Genomic DNA, 22,523 nt, shown 5'->3' with positions numbered 1-22,523 from the left:
AGTTTAACGATTTCTGATGTTGTATGTTTAGCGTTTCAATGTTTGCTCAGCTGGGAATGTTTGTCCCATTTATGAGGAGGCTGAATGAGCAGTTTGTCATTTTTCTGACCTTTGATGAATCATAAAAATATTAAGCCTTTGCACAACTTTATCAATCCTAATTTATCCAGATCTAAACAACATCTGTGTTAATAAATCCAAATGTCCAACTTAAGCCTTTTAAAAAGCTGATGGGGTGTAAAATAACAGAGAAGAAATATGGTAAATGTTTGCACACTTTTTAAATTAGAAAGGTAGAAAATACACTGACTTTAGATTATCTAAAGTGTTTAATGGTTAAATCTTTTCATTAAATGCTTGGAAAAGTCACAGCAATGTGGTGATTTGCAGTATAAAATGCTTAGTGTTGACAATCTACAAAAACTCCATAAAAAACAAACATATTAGTTTTAAATGTAGAAAAGGGGCTATAAAACAATACTGAATATTTTCCTATTTGGAGTTTTAAACTAAACAGCAACATAAATACATTTTAGTTTGCTCAGTTCTGAATATTTTGACCTGTTTTAGGGCGTCTTGTCACTTTAAAACCAAATTAGCTGCTGCTGGCCACGGCCCCCGACTCAATATTTACACTTGCACATGAAAATGACTTTAAACAGAAAGTCATTTTACACTGATTTACATTTTAAAGTCATTTTAAAGATTTACACTGTACATCTTTCAAAAGCAAAAGTGGGGCCTACTTCACAATCAACAATTATGCAGCAAGCGGTTTCTGGATGGTAATACAACAACTAACCAGTTATATTCTCCAACAGCCTGGGTTGCTAAGTAATTGTGCAGTGCATGTCAAATCAAATTTGACTCAACAATCGGAGGTTTTTGAAACTGCTTGTTTTCCAGGCACCAAAAAACATGAACTTATTGCCAAAAAAACATCTGGCTATTGTTTTAAGCAGTTGAAAACCAAAGTATAAAAACGTGTAAACTGTAAATTTTGCATAATTGGTCCCCTTTACAGGCTTTAATGTGTTTTTCTAAATAGATATTTTTGCTCAAAGGTCTAAGACACATTGTGTATTTGGGTGTTTTTCCACAAATATTTAGCATTTCTGCAAACACCAATTTAGGTATTTTATTTCACTCTTTTTGGATATCTTTGTGACCAATTTACTTTTTATCTTGTTGCTGGCCATCCTTCAATAACCTCCTGAGTCTAACTGAAGGTTAATCAATGAACCCTGTTGCTGTTTGGCGCTGCAGATGTCTGGCTGAACTCCTTGAATCGGAGGTTAACGCGGCTCCATTCAGGAGTTAACGGACCTCCAAAACACTGCCGTCAGGTACGGTAGAGGGTTTCATTGAAAACAAAGCAGAGAAATAAAGCTACACAGACCAGAGTGGAAAGCGATAGTATGATGGCGAGATGATGCTGAAAGAGATGTCAGCAGTTTTTATTAAAATAAAAGACAGGGAATATAGAGAAATTATAGATAAATCAGTGATGATCCTTTAAATTTGTTTCTCTGTCACTTGGGGTGACTATTTCCATTTCTTGTGTTGATTAAACAATGCATTCTTGAAAGTCGGATAGATGCTTACACAAATGATAGTGAGAGTAAACTGAGTAGACTTGAAATTCCCAGATGTAGCTCAGATTAATTCCTTTTCTATCCTCGGCAAACGGTCACGGAAGTCCTCTAAAGGCATCTTAACATTCAGCGTGTGTCTTTGGAGAGAGAAGAGCCTCTTTGTCAGTTTAGATGCTCATCCAATCAGCGCCCTTCAGTCTGCTCTGATTACTCCTCAGAAACAAAAAATCTTCACCATGTCTGGCTTACAGAAAGGATACTCTGAGTGTCATCTTGAGATTCCTTTCCAAAGAGTCTGATTAGGACAATTTCAACTTATCATCATCTTCAAGAGGACAGAAAATTGTGCTCACACACACACACACTCACACACACAACCACGACTCTGCCCCTTTCAGATGACATTTCACATCCAGAGCTCAAGGTTTAATGCTGAATAAACACTCAGCTGTATTTGTTTTTTAACATATTTGATATGCATTTAAACAATAATGAACAATTCAAGCAGCATAATTACACAATAGAAGTTGGAGAAATTACTTAAACATTAACAAAAACAATTTTATGTGATATGTAATAATAAAAACCAATTTCTGGTGAGCAATAAATTGAACATCCACACATTTACTGCCACTTAAAATGACCAAAATTGCACACAGGTATAAAGATAAGATGCACATGATGAGAACATGATAATTTGGCATTTTGAAGATTTACCTCAGACATCTAGTTCGGTGCCCACCTGATTGTTAAAGTCAGAGTGAATACAAGTTTGAGGTTTTCAGAAACAAGATTGTAGGAACATGAATTTGAAATCAGCCATTTCTGTTGTATGGAAAATAGTCAAGTGGAGCACTGCAAAAAAACAAAATCTCACCAAGCATTTTTGGTAGTTTCTAATGCAAATATTTTATTACACTTAAAATATGATAAAATGAGCTTGAAAAATAGCTTAGTTTGAGTCAATAATGTCTTAATATTGATGAAAAAGTGCTAGTTCTACTGGATTTATTGGAGAAAAAAATCGGTTTTGACCAAAATCGGAATCGGTAAGTCAGGCTTTTTAAAGATCGGTAATCTGCGATCAACCGGAAAACTGAAATCGGTGCACCTCTAATCTGTTGTTGTATTCATTTATTTTAAACTGTTTTTTTAAACTGGACTATCTATCAACACAAACACATCATGAAACTGAAAAAAATGTGGATAACTGGGACAGAAATTCAAGGAAATCAAAACATTCCTTCTTTTCATTTAAATCACAGAAAATTATGTTAATTTGATGGCAACATGTTTTCCTTGAGGAGACGATAACAGCGCTGACAACACGATAATTTCTCTATTTGAAAGTCAGGAGGGGGGAGTAACCGCTTGCAGGTCACACTCCCACACATAATGGGCTCTTTGGGAGCAGATTTGATGGAGACTTAATTAATGATTTGATAACTGATGAGGCATTAAACGGGGCGTGGGGAAAAGAGGGACCCCCACATGAGATGTGAAGGCAGAAATGAGTTTTAATATAAAGCGAAGTGTTTCTCACCGCTTGCTGAATCACACATTTCTCCCTGGTTTGAATCAATCTATCTGTGGCTCCCTCCTTTCTTTCTGCTTGATCTCTGAGTCAGAGAGGCGAGCAGGACGCCTGCAGCGCGCTGCTGGTGATACAGCTAAAGTGGAGGAGGAGAGCTCTTGTCTCTGCAGACTCTGCGCTCTCTCAGACTGTTTCATTAGAAAGCAGCGGCGGCGCTTTCACCTGGACAGGGTCGGGTTTTTAATGAAATCATTTCAATGAAAAACTTCAAAGAAAAGCTCTTCTAGCAGTTTCAGAGGGGGAAGGTCCGTCCTGACACTGGGCACTGCAGAAACTTTTTAAAAGACGTCGTTAATGCAGCCGGCTGAAGGTGACTGGTCGTACAGCTTTTAAGGCTTTAAGGACAGAAAAAGTAAAGTTCAGTGCTCAAAACAACAGAAAAACCATCAATAATTCATTACGTGTAAAAGCTACCGAGCCAATTGTTTGACGAGGCACAGTTATGAGCTGAAATTGAAAAGTAAAAGCCATAACAGAATGGAAGCAACATCAATCAATACTTTGGTTGTTGCATTTAAGGACTCAGTATGCAGTTTTTCCTCTGCTCTATGCTTCACTTTCACCATCATGTCGTCGTAATCTGTTGGGAGTTTGAGTTGTTAGTTATCACTCCGTCATTTAGCTCTTTGCTTTTTCTTAGAGCGTTTCTGTTTTGATTTAGAACTGGGGTTTTGGTTCATCCCAGTCCTAAAGTCCTTGCACTGGCTCCCTGTAGCTCAGACAATAGACTTTAAATTACCGTTGTTAGTTTATAAATTACTGAACGGCGTAGCACCACAATACATTACAGATTTGCAGTCGTCATAGCAACCTATGACGACAGGTCACCTCTCAGGTCTTCTGGTTCTGCTCCGCATCTCCAGAACTAGAACCAAACACAGAGAAGCAGCATTCAGCTTCTATGCACCACAAATCTACAACAAAACACTGAGTTTCTTGCCTGCCAGGCTTAAGATAAACTGGGGTAAACCCTGCACTTATACTGTTTATAAGTTAAATAGGAATGAGGCGAGAGCTAATTTTAAGCTTGTGGATTGTTTATTGTTGTCATAGCAACTGTCTGCCAAGATGGCTATCAGTTACAAAGTTCATGGAAATGTGAAGTCATAGGAGAACTACGTAACAGAACCTGCTGATGAAATTTAGCTACTGTTAAGGAAAATGATTATTTTAGTCCTAAAATACTTACAACATGTGTAAAGGTATATTAAGCACTCTTATTTGAAAAACAGGTTTTGTGGGACCCAGAGAGAGGCCCAAGGAGACAAGCAGACGTCTTCCACTGTTTGCTTAAGAGCACACAAAAGCCATAAAATTAGCATCTCCATGGAAACGGCAGCTGGAATGTGGGAGGAAGAAACTCCAGGGGAGTCGGCGAGATTTATAGCAGGACTTCGGTGCTGGGGACATTCGTGCGTGGTACGCACAGGATTAAGGGGTTTCCCTCCTGTTTGGTTTGACAGAGAACAGATCATCTTGGAGCTGAGCTATAAGGAGGGGAGTTTCCGGGGTTTCTCTGGGGCCGAAACAGGTCTCTGATTGGTTGAACAACAGAACGCCTTCTTTGCATATATTAAAGTGAGGAAACACCTACTCAGTATAAAGTACATGTAACGCTAAAACAGAGAGAGTTTTTTTTCCATTTTTCTCCACGTGGGCGCCTTTGTCTGTCTCTGTATTTGTGTGTGTCTGTCTCCCTTGTGTGTCTGTTATTTTGTGATAAAATGCATATCTCTGTACCTCTGCAGCTTTGTTAACTGATTCATGCGTTGCTTTGTATGAATTAAACTCTGTGATCTGTGACGTCAACACGCCGTGTTGTGGTTTCGCTTTACAGCTGCGCTGCTCGCCGAGAGGATCCGGCTGTTTAAGGAAGATACGAGCCAAACGTTTTGTTCAAAGTTTTAATAAATAATTCTTCCTTTACACTACTTTGACTGGAAGTTTTCCAACTGAGAAAAGACAACACAACAAAAAATGTAGTGTCTTTTGCTGTGATAGACCCTTTAATATATGTATTTGAATGTATTGTTGACACTTTTTGTTAAGAAAATAGTATAGATGAAAAAGTATACATTATTTTATTTTACCAGTTTATGTACGGTATATATTTACTTATTTATTATTCTTTTATAGGCCTGTCGATAAACGATAAATCAATTAATCGTACGATAAATTAAAACTACCGACATCATTTTAATTATCGGCATTATCGTCTCTTCAGGCCTTTTCCTCTTTCTGTTAATGACACTGAATGAAAAAAGGCTCAACTCCGATGCTCTCCACTGACTCCTCCCTTCCTCGTTTCCTTAGTGTAAAGCCCAGCGCAGACTACACGATCTTAGAGCTGTCGGCCGATTGTCGGCCCATTTTCAAAACCTGACAGACCACACATTAGCCGACAGAAATCCTAGGTATAACGGTTTGATCGGTTCGTTCCTGCCGTGTGGTGTCCAACAATGGGCACAAAATAATGGCTACAAGTCCAGTGAACTAATTTTAAAACCAGGCATTAATCAATGCTTTACTACAATCTACCTGCAATGCATGTGGCTGGTGTCAGTCCTGACTGAATGAAAATCATTATAACCTATTTACGTCACGTTAACAAAGAACAGCTGAAAAGTTACCGGGTTTATCAACTGCGGTAGCAATTTGGCTCCAACTCCTCCTCTTGTCATTTCTATATTCTTTGCATGTTGAATAAACATTAATGTTGTTTCCACATATCATCTCTGATGTCTGCTGGACGGGTTGCTCCGTGTCAGCTGTTTGGGATTCCCCTCCATAATTTCCCCTCAGAAAACACGGAGGAGAATCCGAGCTTTCTGATTGGCTACCTGTCACATTCAACAGGCTGCGTTAAGATCCCAGTCGGGGAAAAAACCCTGATTTAGATCGGAGCGGCAACGATGATCTACCATAACACATCACACAATCTTAGAAAGACCAACGTTTTAAGATTGTTGTAAGGGGAAAAATAGGAGCAAAAAATCGTGTAGTGTGAACTATTGCATCAGGTAGTCGATGTGCCCATCTTCTCTATTTAAATCTAATTATTACTGAAGGGCAACATAATATACAGACTTCATAATCTGCACTCTTTTGGTTGAATGCAGTATTTATTTCCACTTTGGCTTTATGTTGTTTAGTTTTTATTCAAGTACATTTTTTATTAATGAGACTGAGAATCCATTTTATTTTTGTTTTTGGTTGTTTTGTTTATTTTGTTTACCAGTTCCAGTGTTTAGTGTTCTTTTGAAAATAAAGTGTATCTAACTTTGGCAGGAAATCGCATGCATTATTACATCATTTTCAGTGTAAAAAGGTCTTCAAACAATATTATCGTTTATCGCAATAATTTTTGAGACAATTAATCGTTCAGCAAAATTTGCTATCGTGACAGGCCTACTTATTATTAACACTGGATTCATATTGCAGGCTTTTGTATAGTTTTGAGATCATGCCTTTTGTTGATTCACCTTTTGCTATTGATAATAAAATTTCTTCAGTCTTGATCATATCTATTGAGATTTTTTGCCATTCACTATTGTTGTGACTTTTTTACACTTATGTTGTTCGGTATATTTGCATAAGTGACTGATTTACAATTATATGTTAAGCATAATTTACATGATGATTATTATTAATTGTATTGAACATGATTGTATATAATTACAAAGGTGAAGTGAAGTGAAATATATTTATTGCAAGACATGATTTATTTGAATAGAGGAAGTCTTTTATTTTGAAGAATGCTTAAGGATCTGTTACTGTTTGTCACTATCTTGCTTTGTTGACTTTGATTGCCTTGGTAACGAATAGCTGTTGCTCGTTATCAGCCGACGCCGTTCTTTTTCTCTTCAATAAATACTGAACAGAAAGGTTCAGTAAAAGAAATACGAGCCTCCGTCTTGTTTGAGAAGAAGCTTTACTCCGTAACAACTATGATTCTGGAGATAATGTCTAAGTTGCAAGTATCTGTAAAAATCTGTTTTTTGTGGATTAAATTCCCTTTGGATTTGTTCAAAAGATTTCATTATTGATCCATTAAAAAGCTGTGCTATAAATACCAGTCCCCCTTTTGTCCATCTCTCAAACCCTGTATCCATAGTAGCTGGGGTAAAATCTGGAATCTTCGCTATTTTTACAATTTTTGATATAGTCAGGGAAATTAAATTTCTTTTTTATTCTTGACCAAATGTTAATCGTTTCCTTAATCCAGCAATTTTGAATTTTGAGATTTCTTTGAACCCTCCTTGTTGTAAAGGGCAGTGACTCTAGGGACAGATTTGGGCAGGCTCTTTGCTCCATATATAGCCATATTGTCTCTTGATCCTTTGCTAACCATAGAGCTATGGCTCTCAGTTGAGCAGCTAAATAATAATTCTTTAATTCCGGTAAACCTAACCCTCCATTACTCTTTGAAGACTGAAGTATTTTAAATTTGATTCTTGCCTTTTTATTTGCCATACAAACCTTGATATTCTTTTATCCATCTCTTTAAAAAAGGAGTTAGGAATGGAAACTGGGAGTGATTGGAATACAAACAGTAGTCTTGGTAATACATTCATTCTGACTGTTTCTACCCTCCCCCTGAGGGTCAGCGGTAGGATCTCCCATCTTTCTAGGTCTTTTATAATTTCCTTCTTCAGTTTCTCATAATTTGCTTTGAATAATTGTGAAGTTCGAGGTGTGATAATTATGCCCAAGTATCTAAATCCTTTATCGGTCCATTTGAACTTTACTTTATCTCTTAGCTGTGCTGGGCATTCCCCTGATACCATCACTGCTACTGATTTACTTTCGTTACTCGCATACCCAGAGATATTCCCATATTCTTTAAGGCTTTCTAGTAGAGCTGGTACTGACCGGAGTGGTTCTGTTAGGAGTACTAATAGATCGTCGGCAAACAGTGATATTTTATGTTCCACCCCTCCCTCGTCTCTTATTCCCTGGATTTGTTTATTTTGTCTTATTGCTTCTGCCATCGGTTCAATATTAACTGCGAATAGTAGAGGGTTTAGACAGTCCCCCTGTCTAACTCCTCTCTTGAGATCAAAAAATTCTGAACAGTATCCATTAATTCGAATTCGGGATTTTGGATTTTTATAGATTACTTTCACCAATTCAACAAATTGCTGTGAAAATAGAAATCTCAATAATGTCTGGTATAGAAAACTCCATTTTACCATGTCAAAAGCCTTTTGGGCATCTAAACTAATTAAAAGGGAGGATAATGATTTAAATTTTGTATATGACATTATATTTAATATTCTTCTAATATTGTTTGCTCCCTGCCTCCCCAGAATAAATCCCGTTTGGTCTGGTTTAATCAATTTAGCTATATATTTTTGCATTCTTTTTGCCATTATACTTGTTAGTATTTTTAAATCGTTGCATAATAAGCTCACGGGTCTGTAGCCTTCACACATAGTTGGGTCTTTACCTTCTTTATAGATTACCGATATAATGGCTTCAGACCGTGATTTAGGGGGGTCCCCCTCTGTTAGTGCATAGTTGAATACCTTACATATTGCTGGCGTTAGTTCTTGGCTAAATGTTTTGTAGAATTCCCCTGGCAGTCCATCTGTCCCCAGGGATTTATTGTTTTTGAGGTTTTTAATAACATTCATAATTTCCTGTGAAATTATAGGTCGGGTCATTTCCAGCGACTCTTCTTCTGACAAAGTTGGGAGATTAATCTTTTTGAAAAAAGAGGATGTTACATCTTCCTGAGTGTTTTTGTCCGTATTATCATATAGTTTTTTATAGTATTCTGCGAATGCTTCAGCTATTTCTTTGGGTTGTGTTTTAGTCTGCATTGTTGAGGGGTGTTTTATTTTGGGGACAAGTCTATTTATTTGGGCTTTCCTAAGTTGAAATGCCAAAAGGCGACTCGCCCTATTGCCCGACTCAGAGGTCAGTCCTGACTTGGACGCCGGTCCCAACTCAGTCCCGACTCAGAGGCCGGCCCCGAGTCAGAGGCCGGTCCCGAGTCAGAGGCCGGTCCCGACTCAGAGGCCGGTCCCGAGTCAGGGGCCGGACCGGACTCAGAGGCCGGTCCCGAGTCAGGGGCCGGACCGGACTCAGAGGCCGGTCCCGAGTCAGAGGCAGGTCCCGAGCCAGGAGCCGGTCCCGAGCTAGGGGCCAGTCCCGACTCAGAGGCCGGTCCCGACTCAGAGGCCGGTCCCGAGCCAGGAGCCGGTCCCGAGTCAGGGGCCGGTCCCGAGTCAGAGGCCGGACCCGAGTCAGGGGCCGGACCGGACTCAGAGGCCGGTCCCGAGTCAGAGGCAGGTCCCGAGCCAGGAGCCGGTCCCGAGCCAGGGGCCAGTCCCGACTCAGAGGCCGGTCCCGACTCAGAGGCCGGTCCCGACTCAGAGGCCGGTCCCGAGTCAGAGGCCGGACCCGAGTCAGGGGCCGGACCGGACTCAGAGGCCGGTCCCGAGTCAGAGGCAGGTCCCGAGCCAGGAGCCGGTCCCGAGCTAGGGGCCAGTCCCGAGTCAGAGGCCGGTCCCGACTCAGAGGCCGGCCCCAAGTCAGAGGCCGGTCCCGAGTCAGAGGCTAGCCCCGACTCAGAGGCCGGTCCCGACTCAGAGGCCGGACAGGACTCAGGGGCCGGTCCCGACTCAGAGGCCGGTCCCGAGTCAGAGGCCGGTTCCGAGTCAGAGGCCGGTACCGAGTCAGAGGCCGGCCCCGACTCAGAGGCCGGTCCCGAGTCAGAGGCCGGTCCCGAGTCAGAGGCCGGTACCGAGTCAGAGGCCGGACTCGAGTCAGGGGCCGGTCCCAAGCCAGGGGCCGGACCGGACTCAGAGGCCGGTCCCGAGCCAGGGGCCAGTCCCGACTCAGAGGCCGGACAGGACTCAGAGGCCGGTCCCGACTCAGAGGCCGGCCCCAACTCAGAGGTCGGTTCCGAGTCAGAGGCCGGTTCCGAGTCAGAGGCCGGTTCCGAGTCAGAGGCCGGTTCCGAGTCAGAGGCAGGGCGAGGCTCAACATTTGGTCCATTGTTAAAAACATCTTGACTCTCTTCCAAATCTTCTCCACAGCAGACAGCCTGTTCAATCCACTTCCACACTTTTCTAATATAATTTTTCTTAAAATGAATTTTCCTTGGACGTGCTAGGGTTCTTCGGAAACATTCGGTTAGTTTGTAAATCACTATCGGGTTTTCACTTTTTAGCATCTTAAATAATAATTCTTGAACTACGTCATCATTTCCGCTCAGAAGTTGAAATATGTCCTGGCCGAGTTTTGTCTCCATCTCCTCAAAAAATACAAAATCTATCTCTTTTACTGCTTCCCAAAGTTTTGGACCAAGCTTCTTGTGGACTGGGTCGGTGTCCTTCATTTTATAAGCGCCATAGCTGGATCTGTAACTTGATATATAAATCAGTCTCCAAAATATTCTTTCCACCATATTTTTTCTTTGAGCTTCAGTTCCCCGTTTAAATCCCATTTCATTTGCGTCCTTCAAAAACTGTCCTGGATCCATTTCTGCCTGAGTGTAAGCCTCACTCAGGCAATTTTCATCACTATACAAATCTTCATTTGGAAAAAATGTCCTTCTGATTTTTATTTTTGTAGCTGTAAACATTTTCATTTTAGGAACAGGATCCTCCAAGTGGCGTATGAATTTTCTCACGATAAATACATGTCCTTCTGGGTAGTCGAGTAGGGCAATCAAATTAAGTCCTGAAGCAAAGTGAAACGCGTCCCTCGCAATACTTTGAAAAATTCTTTCGCTCAGTTCCTCTGCTACGTCTGAAAGTACGTCCACGTTTATTTCCCCTGTTTTCCTCAGCAGTAAGGCCAAAAGTTTTTTGTGCTGTTCCGAAAAGATTTCTCTGACGAGATGCATGGTGGGGACGTCTGCCACTTTCTCTATTATTTTCCAAAGGAGTTCTCCAAGAAATTTCTTCTTCCTATAATCTGGGGTGGTTTGCCCAGGATGAACTCTGTTAGAACAAGTCTTTCTGACTTTGCTCCAAAAGGAGACCTTGGGTCTCACATAAACGTCGCTTTCGTTGCTCATCTTTATTCCGTCAGCTAAAGTGTCCAAATGAATTTTGTGTTGACTGACCGGAGACTCAACTGATCAGTTGGTGACGTCATGGACTATGACATCACAGAGGCATCCTTAGAAGGGCCTGGTGGCACTGGCATCATTTGAAATCAGGCTGATGACATCATTGTCAGCAGCATGGCAACTGTTGCTGGGGTACTAATAGCTCACAGTGAGCATGCGCTATGAAAATAAATAATCTGTGGGCACTAAATACATTATTCCCACAAGTCTGAACTGGAAGTGACCTGCGCAGCTTCGCCAGACCAGGTTGGGCCAGGGAACCATTGGTCCCTCCACTTTACCCCCCTACACATTTTTATTACTGTGAATGCTGTAGGCATTCATTCACACTATTGAGTTCCACTTTCCTGGTTGCTCCGTAAATTTCGCCACGCTTCTTCTCCTGCATACTTTGTGCTATTTTCACCATTCAACTTTTATACTTTTCACCATTCAACTTTTATACTACTCAGCTTGCTCTCCTAATGCCGGCTGTAACTCTTGACTCCTCCCTTCCTCATTTCCTTAGTGTAAAGCCCAGCGCACACGACACGATCTTAGAGCTGTCGGCTGATTGTCGGCCCATTTTCAAAACCTGACAGACCACACATTAACCGACAGAAATCCTAGGTATAACGGTTTGATCGGTTCGTTCCTGCCGTGTGGTGTCCAACAATGGGCACAAAATAATGGCTACAAGTCCAGTGAACTAATTTTAAAACCAGGCATTAATCAATGCTTTACTACAATCTACCTGCAATGCATGTGTCTAGTGTCAGCGTAAAGTCTTGACTGAATGAAAATCATTAGAACCTATTTACGTCACGTTAACGAAGAACAGCTGAAAAGTTACCGGTTTCGCTCCAACTCCTCTTGTCATTTCTATATTTTTTGCATGTTGAATAAACATTAATGTTGTTTCCACATATCATCTCCAATGTCTGCTGGACTTCGGGTTGCGCTGCGTCAGCTGTTTGGGATTCCCCTCCTTAATTTCCCCTCAGAAATCCGGCTTTCTGATTGGCTACCTGTCACATTCAACAGGCTGAGTTAACGATCCCAGTCGGGAAAACCCCTGATTTAGATCGGAGCGGCAACGACGATCTACCGTAACACACCACACAATCTTAGAAAGACCAACGTTTTAAGATTGTTGTAAGGGGAAAAATAGGAGCAAAAATCATGTAGTGTGAACTATTGCATCAGGTAATCGATGTGCCCATCTTCTCTATTTAAATCTAATTATTACTGAAGGGCAACATAATATACAGACTTCATAATCTGCCCTCTTTTGGTTGAATGCAGTATTTATTTACACTTTGGCTTTATGTTTAGTTTTTTTTCCAGTGCATTTTTTGTTAATGGAGACTGAGAATCCATTTTATTTTTGTTTTTGGTTGTTTTGTTTATTTTGTTTACCAGTTCCAGTGTTAAATATTCTTTTGAAAATAAAGTGTATCTAACTTTGGCAGGAAATCGCATGCATTATTACATCATTTTCAGTGTAAAAAGGTCTTCAAACAATATTATCGTTTATCGCAATAATTTTTGAGACAATTAATCGTTCAGCAAAATTTGCTATCGTGACAGGCCTATTCTTTTACTTTATTCATTTGAAGACTGCAAGGCCTAAACACCAACACTGTCATTGTCTGAGGTTATTCCTTATTTTTTGACTTTGTGTTAAGGATCCTTTATATATGTTAATGTTATTTGCTTGAAATAAAGTTTTAAAAAATCATGAGAACTACATACTGGAGGACCAGTAATGTTAGCTTTTACAGTAGTTCTAAGACAGCTTCCACATATTAACACGTCTTAGGGTATTCACACACTTTAACCGTTAAGTGCACAAAGTAACATCTAAATCACACTGAATTGTGGTATTTTTAGCATAAAAGATGTGCATTATCATTTAATGCCATGTTTTTTGAAGTTATCCATTAATTCTCTAAGTAAACAGAGCAGGAATCCTCAGGCGTGTTCTCCGTCGATTCCTGCAAACCAACGTGGAAGTTGATAAAACAATTACAGCACTGAATCATGCTAAGTCTCGCAGTATGAAAGAGGTTGACTACTGACAAACGGTGACATACGAGTTTCCTGCTGTGAAGCGACATGTCTCTGACGTCATGAGTGAACCGAGCAGAGCAGCAGCAACAGTCTGCTGATCCCTCGGTCTGAACTCCTATTAAAAGGCCAGCCGCAGCTCTGTTCCGCTCTCTGAGCTGCAGGCAAAGTCAGCTAATAAAGAAGCAGGCCAATTACCAACATAATGAATGCTGCCGAGAGGAGAAATTAAATTTTAAACTGAGCCAGGTGCACCGCTGAATGAGAAAAGAGTCAAGCAGGTTTATTAAATCAGACAAACGATATTGGGAAAAGTTGGGACTGAATAAACAGCCGGGATTTATATTTCCAGATCAGAGAGCGAAGCGAATAATACAGAAACTAAAACAGAACATTAATTTTCCCACAACAGAAGATAAAGATCCAACATTTTTACAATTAGTTTCTGAAGCCTCATAAAAGCTTTTACTAACTATACAACTAATCTAGACTTTTTCTAGTCTGAATGTTTAAAGATAAGATTTGAATTTAACTGCACAAACTTTTTCCTCTCCTTGACGACCTTATTTTGTACTCAGCTTTAATGCACAGGTCCCCAGTTAAGCTGCTTTTTGATCTAAATGATGTTATTAATCAGCGTCTGGAGGCTAGAACCATAAACGACCTTTATAATGAGAGAGTCGTGCTCAACATGCTGCTTTTCTCCTTCTCCCACCTCCTGCCTCGCGCTACCCTCAGTGGATTCTTCTTTCTCTGCCCTCGTTTCTGTCTCTCCTCCACTTTCTCTACTCGCCTGATGGGAGATTTGGAAGTGAACAAGAAAACAGAACCAAAAAAATAATGTTTTTCGGATGCTTTCATCTAAAGTTTTTGTACATTTTGTAGAACACATGTTCCCAGTAGGTAGAAAATCCCAGCAGAGAAATCCCTCAGCCTTCCTAACTTCAGAGAGTCTTAGTGCATTCTAGCAGCCAGTGCAAAACAAGATAAATTATATTTGAGAAATTATTATTATACTGTCTTTTTTATTATTTTTATTATTTGACTTTTATTTATAGAGGTCTCATTTACAAGAATTTTAATTATTATTTTATTTATTATATCTTTTTTCAGATAAAATTAATCTAATTAATCTTTTAACATGTTGTTACCGGTAATTTTATCTGCCAAATGAACCAGTACTTTTTCATCAATATTAAGGAATTATTTACTTAAAACAAACTTCTTTGTTTGTTTTCAGTATCTTGCTGAAAAGATATTTGTAAGCTAGTTTTGTCTTATTTCAAGTGTAATAAAATAAAGTGCACTATGAACTAGACTAAAATTACTTGGCAAGGTTTTGTGTTTTTGCAGTGTTTTTAGATGATCCAAACATAATATGTTGTCTGATAAAATTTTAAAAAGTGAAAAAGAAAAATATACTCATTAAAGATAAGGTCATTTTATTTATACAGCACATTTTCAGCAACAAGGCAGTTAAAAGCCCTTTACAAGAAAGACAAAAAGATAAAAGTATATTGGTTCCCCATGTTTAATAAGAATAATAATAAGTAGTTCATAATTTATAAACTAGTAGGGTTTCTCTGGATTGTTGTTCTGATAAAGCTAGATGTTGGTTCTCCATGTTTCATTTCTAGTTCAGACATTCAATGGAAGGACAAATGAAGGACAAAACAAAAACAAAAATAAAAATAAAAATACAGAACTGGTAAAGATACTGCATCCATTTGTCTTGGAAGTCTGATATTTTTTGTGAGTCCTGATCACTTCGGCAAACAGTGGTGAGTCAGATTTCCTTAGTGTCAGAAGCAGATTTTCTCTACAAAAAGATTCAAATGAGACAATCCCATGTTTCTCAGTAGACTTCATTAAACAGATGGGACAACAGGATGTCTCTGGTTCGGAGGGAAACACCAAATGTCAAAACAGACGCAGTAAAATTAATAGTATTGATATTAAAACTGATATAAGATCAGTGCTCAGAATGATGTCTGTTTTAAGCTAGAAAACAATTACAATAATTTAATTTTTGTTCTCAGTGACCAGAAATTTTCAGTGCTGGAAACTCTGGAGAACAGGAGTTGTATTTAAAAATGAATTTAAAGTACCAGTTAATACCATAAATTGCATCATAGTGTGTAGGGAAACACATCGCAGTCTAAGTAGTCTCACCACGTTCATATTCACATCATCAAGGCTACGACTGCCCACTACTCTTGCCTTCTTCTTTCTAAGCATGGACTTGTAATATTTGCCAAATGTGTTTCTGCATTTTGTTCTTGTAAAAATGCAGAGCCACGTTAGGGAAAGATGTCACCTTGAAAGCAGCGAATGTTTCTAAAGTACCTTTCCACACAGATACGACCATCCCTGAAGTGTGAATCACTGATTCAGCCTGTGCTGCATGGACACAAAGTCTCATTCAGCAAAGGTCTCAAATCCTGATTTGTTGAATTAGTCTTTTATTGTCCATTTTAAATTATTTTTTGTTTTGAGCCCAGAATGCTGCCGTTAGACAAGGTTATTCAAGCTTATTGTTGATGTAGAAGAAAGTTTGTAAATTTGTAAGTGAAAAGTGTCTTGAATTTTTTAAGGCATTTCTTTTCAGGTGGAAAAAGTGACATTTACATGTAGACAACAGCAACTAACAATGTGTATTTATTGTAAAACTTTTCATAAATGACAGTCCCCAGCAGGGTTTTCAGTTTTTAAAATATCCAGTAACATTTAGTACTGACTGTATACATTTAGTGTTAGTGTTTGGAGACCTTGCAGGATCATGTGGATTCGCCTATTTAAGCCGTAAGCAAAGATTTGTTTATTCTATTACTGGAAAGTTTTGACTCAACTAAGGCATTTGCATGCTGTGTGGTGCTGCTATGCTGCAGCTGAATGACTCACTGGGTTACACTAACAATCAAAAGGAGCTAATTAACTGGGACTGAATGTCCATTTTGTTTTACTCATAATTAGTGCAAGTTCTGCAGGAACTGTCCTGTAAATTTACATCCAAATAAAGTGTTTTTTCAGAGATGTGCAGTTTCTATAAAAAGTATTTACTCGTTTGGATTTTTATTACTTTTACAAATCAATAATGATCACCATAATTTGTTTTCCTTTTGTTTATGCAAAAATATTATCAAAAAAACAACAAAAATGAAAAATAAAATACGTAACATTATAAGTGAATAAAATGGCGGATATTGCATCAATATTCAAGTCAGTATCTAGTGAACTCTGGTTTGGTTGGGGTGAACATGCGAGTGTCAGCCGGACTCAAACCTGGCAGAAAGGAAATGGACTAGAGTGCAGGGCACTCTGGGTAAATGCATCCAAAACAAATGGGCTAACTAGCGCTAGCAAGAGAAATGGCTTGAGGTTTTTTGCCAAAGACTAAAGAGAAATCCTACAACCACTAAAATCTGACACTACTCCATTTTTGTTTACATTTTGTGAAGGAGGGTGCACTCAGTGTCTCAGTTTCAGTGTTGCTTCCTTCAGTGGTTCTTGGTGTAGCGCCACCACAGGCGAGGAGGGGAACAGGTTTGACATAGTCCAGAGTGAAAGAGAACCTCAGCAGCTGAAAATGTAGCAAACGTTCCAATTTTGGTCCCCAATCAAACCGAGCCAACGAGACTATCAGGAAAGAAACACCCTAAAAGTAAAAGTTTCAACATAAGTATTGAAAACCTTGAAAACTTTGGACAACGAAGTTCTTATCTAGCATTGGACAAACAAAAAAGAAGTTCAAAGTGTTTGGAGGGATCTGACTTGAGTCCAAATGACTTGATACTATTCTTTTACTAAAATGAAAAGGCTTTTAGTTAGAGATTTAGTGTTTCTTTAACTTTGAATTGCAATAAGTTCCTAGAAAGTTACAGCCTGAGATTTTATGTATTATGTAAAGTTTGCAATAACTATTGATATAAGCCTTCTTTTCATTAGGCAGAAAGCAGGATTGCATAAGTTATCATCCTTCTACTGTTCAACAGAGCAACAAATTGTTTTAATCTGCTGCAGCAGAAAACTGAGAGGCAACCCTGGACTGTTCCCAAAAAACACACTGAATTTAGATTAAGACAATCTGCAATTCAGAGCAGTTACTTATAATCCACAGCTACAGCAACACAAAGTAGTTTTAATTCCCAAGAGTCTCCGCAAATCCAGCCAGAGTTTCAGCAGCTGAGCTCACTGTTCATCCTGCTAAGACAAAGAAACGGGAGTCTAGCCAAGGACACACGTCCACCTCAACGGGCTCAAATCATGGAACAAATCCCCGTCCCATCGGATCCAAACACCTTGTGTTGTTTTGTTGTTACCGGGATGAAATGACCTTGGACTTCCTGTTCTGGGACATTTCGAATCTTTGCAAAAGTTTTGTTTTCCAATAACGAGAAGTCCTTAGAGACGGCCAGCCTCTGTCACAGCAAATTTGTCTGGGACTCCAGGAAGCCTTTCATTAGTGGAGCTGCTTATTGTTTAATTGTACAGCACACAGATGCTTCATTAGTTGCTGATAATTTCCCAGAGTGATAGCTATCAGATTTGAGTGTGTGCCTGCATTATCTAGGATAAATATGCCGATGAAGTGTGTAGCATCAGCGATGGAAGAAGATTCTTCATATCAGACATTCAAGAATGAAAAGATTTAAGAAAAAAATTTGATTCTCCAGAGGAGAGATTATTAGTCCTGCCTATGTGACGGAGCAGATAGTGGAAAAGGGAGAAAAGAAAGGTTGGATATCCTTTAAAACAACTGAGTGAAGCAGACTGCTGGCTATAGACCAACTTTTATTGATTAATCAAACTTTTTTTCTGAACATCTAAGTTTTTAAAAACAAAAATTTTCACCAATTCTCTCCTGGGGTTTCCATAGATTAGCAATGTAAACGCGACAAAGCCGCTATCTTGTTTGACAAACTGGTTTTACAGTTTGTAATTATTTGGACTCCTTCAAAAAAAAAAAATGTCTTGTTTTTGAATTTTTTTTTGTCATTCCGTTTTTAGCAGAAAAAAGAAGGAAAAGAGCAAAACAATAAATCATTCAAGTGAAAGTTATTGAGCTTGTTTTGATTTATCATGCGATTAATTGACTTATTGCTTATTTCGACAGGCCTAATTGAGCATCTTGTGAAATTATACCTTAGTATCAGTTTTACAGATAAGGAAATAAGATAAGAATAAAACAAATCAATCACTGCACAAACTTCCTAAATCACTAAATTTCCAACACAACAGACATCTCATACAACTACCTAAAGTCGTCTATAGTTCTTCTGTATAATGACATAAAAGAAACAGCAAAACCATAACCCTGTATTTAGTCAAGTTATATAAATATATATTTTTTGCTTTTAGAGTGAACTCTATGCACAGCGAGAGTTTGCCCCTTGTTGGAGAAAAGTGTTTGGGTGGATTTGTTTGCTTTTGTTTTGCATCATCTCTTATTTGAAAATCACTTTTTCAGAGCATGATAAATTCAGACTGCGAATTTAGTTAGTTTCACAGGGGAGACGTTGTCTGTTTCAGGTTCAACAGTGCACAGCTTTTTTGCTGCGTTTTGTATAATGGGGGAAATGAATATCTGACCTTTTAAGTTTGCTCCATTTGAAAAAAACATCTGTATCATTTTAATTTCCCAAACAAATCCAGTTGCATATCCGTGAGTGAAAGCGGAATTTGACCTCAAAGCAAAACTTGACCTAGTACTTGGTGGAGAAATGTTTGTTTACAAGCACAGCAGGGAAGTTTCTTAAAGTTGGACACAAAGTTTGAACTCAGCTCAGGAGGGCGAGCGGGTCACGACGTTACAAAACCTACAAAACATTGAATTTCTTTGAGGCAACTTCCTTCCTTCACATTTCTGTACGATTGAGATCTGGAGACTCGCTAAGCTGCTTCATTATTTTAATATCCTTTGTCTTTATTTACCAACGTTTTGCTGGTAAGTAGCTTCTTACACTCCTGTGCATTCATTGAATTTTTGATGTCGGGAAGCAGCAAAGACTATATAGTAGTTTGTGTAGTATTTTGGTCACTGCAGCTCCCGTACATGTCCTCACCTGATGAGGTGATGGTCAATCTCAAGGGGAAAAAATGGTCAGTCAGGGTGATAAAACGTCCTGAAACTTTGACATCCCCCCACCAAAAAAACCCCCAAGAAAAAACACTTGGTTCAGGGTAAGCAAGTTTTATGAACTGCACTGCAAAAACACAAAATCTTACCACGTATTTTTGGTCTAGTTTCTGGTTCACTTGAAATAAGACAAAACTAACTTACAAGGAACTTTTCAGCAAAAATGGAAGCTTGTTTTAAGTCAGTAATTCCTTAATACTTTAAAAAGTACTACTTCCACTTAAGCTTGTCACTAGACAATAAATTGTTGCAGGTGAGTATTAGCAGTCACTTAAACCCAATGTTTTTCACTATATTTGCAGAAAACTATCAAAATACTCACAATTGTGTATTAGTTGGAAAAAAATGCAGGTGTCTGTTGATTTTGCAGACACCTGTTGCATCAGATGGTAAAACTACCGTGCAGTTTTACTGTGCACGAAAAACTGCACGGTACTGGACATTAAAAACCTAATTTTACTCAATGAGACTCATATCTATTTATAAATGTTTCATATTCTGTTTTTATGCACTAATCTGACTTAAGTTTCCCTTTGGGATCAACAAAGTGTTTTTGAATTTGAATTAAAATGAACACTCTGTAGTACATACTGAATACAGTTTGGCAGTGTCTTCCATAATTAAAATAAAACAATTTTTAGAACACTTTAACATAACTTGGACTTTTTACACCAACAAGTTTTTTATTCTTTATTTCTCTCAATCATTGAACGAGTCACTTTTTCTTTTTACTTTATATAATTTTAAACAACTAAAGGTTCAGGCTGCTACTCTGATCTTCAGTGGGTGACAGTTTGTCCCTAAAATATGAAGCTCTAAAACTTGTAGATATCAATTACTGCAGTTTTAGCAGCAGCTTCACAGGTGTGAGGATTTTACTTATGATAAATTTACAGAAGCACTCCATAAAAACACACCAGCTTCCCTTTGAACTATCTGCAGAAGGTTTCTGCACCCTTTCATCTTAAAAGTTGCAGCATTTATGATTTACTGAAATAATTTAAAGTTTTGATCAACACAACTTGACAGGAAAATAAAACTTCACAGAATCTTAAAAAATAGGTTTAATTGTCGATCAAAGACTATGCAAAATGTAATTAAGCCACATTTTGCTGTTAGGTTTTCTCTCTTCTACCAGGAGAAATGGGTTAGTTTGTTCAACTGGTTTAGATATAATTATTCTACAGTGGTCTGTATTTAATCTCTGTACATTTCATAGTATTTTCTGCATATAAAAAAAACCCTACAAAATCAGAACATTATTTTAAACTTATTTCCCTCCATGTAACTGTTTTTATATGTTTTGATCAAACTTTGAAGGTAGGATGATAAATTAGGCCGATATTTGCTCATTTATAAAATATAAATGGGCAATTTATATTGCCCATTTATATTTTATATCTGATACTTACGCCAGTATCTGATACTTAGGCCAGTATCTGCCTAAGTATCAGATACTGGACAAATAAAGTGAGAATGGTCAGATCATCAAAACACTTTAGTATCAGATCAATATGCAGTGACTAGATATGATAATCAGTTTTGAAATTAGAATTTCAGTAAAGAAAAAGAAGCCAATCAAACTAATCTGAGACTTTGTGAAAAATATACGGTGACAAAAACATTTTGTGGGGTTTCTGGCCCATTCTTTTCTGCAGGATTGTTTTCATTCAGCCACATTGGAGGGTTTTTCAATTCTAAATAATAATTTTAATCAGTTCAGGTCATGCCACAACATACTCAACTGAATTTAGGTCAGGAGTTTGGTTAGGCCAATTCAAGTGTTATGGTAGTCTGTTGGAGTAGCTCTGTCAGTTTGTTCTTTTTGTTGACTTTTGTTCATAACTGTTTTGGTTAAGGTCTTGCATGTTTGGATAACAATTTCCTCTGGTTTTGGACGCTGTGCAGCTAAAAGGATTTTTGCTCTTGGTTGCTATGATGTGTAGTCATGGCGATAAGGTATTTGGTTTGTTAGTAACAATAGTGGTACCTGGAAATCTAATATTTTCTAAGATTTGCCCCAAAACAATCAAGGACGTTAAATAAAGTAACTAACAGTTTGCAAACACAAGACTAATTTCTGATTTACAATTTCAAGAGCTGACCTGGATTATTTCAGACATGTTTATTATCCTAGTACACAAATCTCATTGCTTTATTCCTGCACTGACTGGGCACACAACTTTATACTGCTTACTCGGTTACTGAATATTTTCTGCACTGATAAGGAGCAATGATGGATTTTGTGAGCTAAGCAGCTTAGCAAATTGTGCCAACCAAGCATCAAAACAGTCAATTACAGGCTGACAAAAATGGTTTTTACTATCACTTTGTGATATCTTTCTTATCAACTTTCAGGTCGTAGTTTTAACTTTGAATTTTTGTAGAAGTCCAACTTTCTAAGAAAACTTTGTAAGTACAATTAAAAAGACACAAAGCTTTTCCAGCAGAAAGCCTCCATATTTTTAATTACTTTGAATTGTTCCCCTCCTCGCCAGTTGGGGTGCTGCACCACGAACAACTGAAGGAAACAACACAAAAACCTTTGTAGAAGACATTGTTGCCAAAATGTAAACAAAAATAGAGTAGCATTAGATTTTAGTGGTTGTAGGATTACTCGATTGTCTTTGGTAATAGGACACAAACTATTTCTCCCTCTAGTGCTAGACTAGCGTATTTGTTTGGGCTGTATATACCCAGAATGCCCTGCGTTACAGTCCACTTCCTGCTTTTGGAGCGGTCTACGGTCCGCATGGCGTACATATATGCATTCAAACTGTGCCAGAGTTCACTTCAACCAAACTGAGACCGAGGTTTGTAGGTGGACCAGAGAAAGGTCTTAAAGTGACCAAAGAGAGTTTCACTAATCTGAACTAGCAGAGGAGCAGATCTACATCATTTAGTGGGTTTTACTTCCACTGGGATGATCTTACTGTTGGTACAGCTAGCTGCTGCATGGACGTATTTGGACAAATAAGGTGTGGATGTCTATTTCAGTCTGCTGCTTCAGTACGGTGTATATTTTAGATCCTTATCCTCACACAAATGGATTCAGATGTCAGA

The sequence above is a fragment of the Xiphophorus couchianus genome, chromosome 6 (genome assembly GCF_001444195.1).
Source record: "Xiphophorus couchianus chromosome 6, X_couchianus-1.0, whole genome shotgun sequence".
NCBI classification, from domain to species: Eukaryota; Metazoa; Chordata; class Actinopteri; order Cyprinodontiformes; family Poeciliidae; genus Xiphophorus; species Xiphophorus couchianus.
Note: the sequence above shows the minus strand (reverse complement) of the source record.